This window comes from Palaemon carinicauda, chromosome 13, assembly GCF_036898095.1.
Source record: "Palaemon carinicauda isolate YSFRI2023 chromosome 13, ASM3689809v2, whole genome shotgun sequence".
Lineage (NCBI taxonomy): Eukaryota > Metazoa > Arthropoda > Malacostraca > Decapoda > Palaemonidae > Palaemon > Palaemon carinicauda.
Genome location: NC_090737.1, coordinates 53,834,895 through 53,839,919, shown reverse-complemented (window position 1 = coordinate 53,839,919; position 5,025 = coordinate 53,834,895).

Sequence of the window (5,025 nt, the reverse complement as noted above, 5' to 3'; positions counted from 1 at the left end):
CTATGCATTTCTTAACTTGGTTATTGGGGCAAACCACCCGTTCATGAGTTTTTGGATCCCCTTATATAAAGACAATTATGGGGGACCTAAGTGGGAAACCGATTTTTTAGGGTGGGAAACTGTCATAAACGAGTGATTTACAGCAATAATAATGGTAAAAAATGCAAAATAAGAACAAGATAACTAGTTGGAAAAATATATGGATCATGTAAGTGGCTGAACACAGGCCAAACATGATTATTTAACACAGAACCTAACAAACCCACCTAACCTAGCCTAGTAGTTACCAGGTCACATCCGCTAGCTGGAGCAAGCCCCTGGACCCCATTCCCAAGTCATAGCCCCTAGTTGGGGGCAAGCCCCTGGACCCTTTTCCAGGTCACAACCCCTAGCCGGGGGTATGCCCCAGGACCCCCTTCCCAGGTCACAAACACTAACTGGGGGCAAGCCCACGGACCCCCTTCCCAGTCACAAACTAAAACAAAATCACAATTTACAAATAAAATCTTACCTTAAGTTTGGGAGGCCGAAGGCTCAGGGTCTTCCGTTGACAAAGGAAGAACTATCGCTGACCCTGTTGTAGATGTAGACGTAGACGTAGATGAATGGGGGTACAGTTTGGCAGCTTGAAGCAGGAAATTATGTAAGCGCTCGGACCTCTTGTGCTGGAAAAATAAGCATGGTTGAGTTTGCTAACTATTGAAAAAATGAAACTGAACATTAAAATACTTATTGTAATAATTTTTACCTGCCGGATAAAGGCATAACGAGATAAATAGTGAATAAAACATTTCTTTTTAATTCCGCCACGGAGAACGTAACTCTTGTTATCCCGCCTCAACCTTTTAATGTTTTGAGTATGTGTACCTGTCTTAGGATCCACAAAATTTTGTGAATGATTCACAGTGAGTTGCACATACCCTGCAGTGGCAAGATCTTTTTATCCTTTCCATGAATAACTGTGGCTTACTCTCCCCGCCTTGATATACCATTTGTTGGTTGGTCCACCAAAGGGACCACAAGAATTTTTTTGCTCTCCATGCCACCGAACACCCACACACCAGACAAAGGCCTACCTCTGTTATATTTCGACCTCCCAAACTTGGATTCATCCACTTCGACGACAATGCCAGGCCCACCAATAGCCGGCAAGTTCTGGCAGTAATTTTCCGCAACTTCCGAACAAAAAGACCTCCAGTTAACCGAAGTTTGTAATGTCCTGCCAAGGTTACAGGTGACATTGCCATGCGAAAGGCCCTTTCAAGGAAATGATTCACGAATAGCAGTATTTCCCATGCTTGAACGTGAGCCTTTTCCAAGAAAGTGCCCTTAAATGCAGTTACGGAAAAACCGCATGCACGTCGCTTTCCCTTCTTAGCAACCTTGACTGATCGATTACAAGCCCACTGATTAACTTGAGATCTAAAGATACACGGGTGTTGGCAGGGAGGGCATTGAACGTCTGAAGGTATGACTCTATGGTTCTGTAGGAACTTATATGCCCGTTTATTTTCTCTAAAAAAGAGGGAATGCGTCTCCCACTCCCTCAGAGAACAACCTTGATATATGGAAGAAATGATGTAACTAAAGAGAAAAGAGGGTGGGGATAGGTGTTGTAAAAGAACATCTCGGAACTTATGAAGAACTACTCGTAAGCTGTTAATTGGTTTAGAAAAAAACACCTGACAGATAGGTCATTGTAAATGTACAAAAAGCTCTGTAATCCATGGAAAAAAACCCATGTGCAGTAAGTCTTCTTCAGTCTCTCAAATGTAAACAGTCGACTTGGAGTAAAAAAAAAATCACATTTAAATCGACTGATACGTAAGTTATTATGCCCCATCCCGCATTAAGCATATAGAGAAAAACAAGCTAGCCAGCAGTCATCCAATTCTTATAGCGAATTACATTTTCGCTAGCAGTTTCATAGTAGATGTAATTGAAAAAAAAAAAAAATCAGGAATTGGGAAGTTAGGTGATCAAGTTCTGAATCTGCCAATTAAATTGAACATTTATGATAAATAGGTTAAAAACATAATTTTTATAAGGCCACTGCTATTGGATGAAATATGTGAATGAAAATGTTCATTGAGTCTTGGAAAAGAAGAATAAATCCTAAATGTGATGCTGGTTAAAAGGGGAATAAGAAGCAAAGGTGATACTATTTATGAAAGCAAGTAAGTTATCACAAGAGAGAAATTTATAACCTTCGTCATATGTATGGAAATCAAGTCTTGTAAACTACTTTATCGTAGTTATTCATTGGCTACTTTCCTCTTGTCTGTGGTAAAAGAAACTCCTTAGCTATGGTACGCAGCTCTTCTAGGAGAAGGACACTCCATAATCAAACCATTGTTCTCTAGTCTTGGGGAGTGTCATAACCTTCGTACTATGGTCTTCCACTGTCTTTGGGTACAGTTCTCTCGCTTGAGAGTACAATCAGGCACACTATTCGATCTTATTGAAACATAATTTTAGATATGTACAGTATATCAATGTTCATCTGAAAAATAAGTAATGGAGTTCTTTCACTTTCCATCAGGAATTTAGCTCAAATCCCCAGATATTTTGATGTTCATAAGATTCACCGACTACAGTAGGGAAGGCAAATTTAACCCCGTTTGGATATTAGTGCCACGTACAGTATGGGCCTTACTCTTGTAATCTACACCTCATATATACTTTCTAACAAAGGATTTTCTCATCATGCTGGTATATAAGGCCTCTATAAATCACAATTCCATGCGATAATTGGAATGCTTGTTACGATAAAAAAGCAGGATTTTTACTCATGTCTAAATAATGTGGGACAGAACTTTCTGTAAAATCATGCTACAGGCAAAGCATATTGTAGTGGTGGGCAATATTCTTAGCGACATTACAAGAGAAATATTTGCTAAGCGTCTGTATCTTATTCTCTTGATATGCACTATCTTTGAATTTGAGAAATTGATTTATTGATTGAATTTACCTTTAAATATATACTTCAAGAGATGTGTAAATTTCATTATGATTTTGTTTAGAATAATAAGTAATGAAAATAATACATGAAGTTAGGAATAAATAATTTACTTTTTTTAAATACCTCATTTAGGGAGCCTTCATATAGGAACAAACAATAAATGCACAAAGTAAGGTTATAATAATGTAATATTTGTTTAAGAAAAAAAAAACGAAAATTTATATCAAAGCTTAGGAAGCTCATAATTCAAAACATACTTATACACAAGTAGGTAAGTTTTTCTCACTTATTCATTGTTCGATATTAGAAAGATATAATTTTGTATAACAGAATTATGATTTTCCTTTTTTCTCTTTTTTCATGATTATTTTACGTTTAGACGAAGAAAAAAAACATTGAAAACAAGAAAAAGGAAAAAAGAAAATCTGTCAAACAGAATTATTCAATCTATATAGATGTTTTGATGGTTTGGTTTTCAATACAATCGGTGTCATATTAGTGAAGAGAAAAACGTACCTAATTTCTTTTCAAATCGATATTTTCACTAATAAATAAAACAGTTCTTGATCAAATGACTTGAAATTTTTATGTGATGAAGGTATTTTATATATATATATATATATATATATATATATATATATATATATATATATATATATATATATATATATATATATATATATATATATATATTATATATATATATATATATATATATATATATATATATATATATATATATATATATATATATACATAAGTATATATATATATATATATATATATATATATATATATATATATATATATATATATACATATTTATACACAAACACACGCACACACACATATATATTTATATATTTATATATATATATATATATATATATATATATATATACATATATATATATATATACATATGTTTTTGGGCTCAAGCCATGACGTCCTGATGGAAGGTTCCTTTTTAGTAGCTTCCTTGGGTATATTGACTACTAGGATATTCCCAGAGAATTAAACCACAGGTTATCACAGAATTCTTACTTCTGGAGCGAGTATCCTAAAGGTTTCCCTTTAAGACATCTTATATCAACTGGGGACGCATGTATTAACACGCCACATAGCTATCTGCACCCCATATAGAGTTAACACTTCGATATGGAGGGGCGGAGAATAACTGGGGAGCCGTTCCACATCTACACTCGTCCGTGGCTACTTTTGGTACTCGAAATGTAAACAAACGGGCGCCATTGCTAAATGACGTCACGTCCGTCCTCATCCTTCTGCTAGTAGCTGCCTTGCTTACACGGATTTCCCCCTGTGCTTTTTTATCGTCTTGCATCTTCGTAATGTCGCTACCTTCAGCCTCGCCTTCTACTGGAAAGTTGAGTACCAGGTCCCAGTATTGTGTAAATAAGCTCTGACCGTAAAGTAACTTATACTTTTCGAGATATATCATGTTTTCTGGCGGAGCTGTGCTGCTACCGGACACGCCATTTTATGGCGTTGCTGTTCTCTTGCATGCCTTATCTAGCTAGCCTGAACAGCTTATTCCCGCCTCTTAACTAATTGATATTGTTAGTTATTTAGTCTTCATAGCTAGGAACTTCATATATCGTGTTTTGACGCTCTCTTATCCGGTCATCGCCTGACCCCATACTAGATTGCTAGCTTAGCCCCTAGGCCAGATTGCCTAGCACCAGTGTTCATGCATGATATATTCCAGTGATCCTAGGTTAAGTTATGAAGATAGTGGCATTATTTATCATACTGTTTACTGTGATGCAAGTGTTTTTCGCCTTCAGGGACCATATAGGGGATCGGTTTGATTGTGTGCCTTTCTAACCTAACCTAAATGTAGGACCCCTATATGCTACCTTCATCCCCTGCCTACGGGCGTTCCCTCTGTGTGGCCATGCTCCCCCTGCTATATAGGGGGATCATGTCCATATCAGAGTATTTATCGCTTCTCTGTCCTCCCTAAGGGAATGAACCCCCCTTACGGTTGTGTCCGAGAAAGAGGAACGGCCCGTCTTTCCTCAGTTGCTTCGGTTAGGTTACTT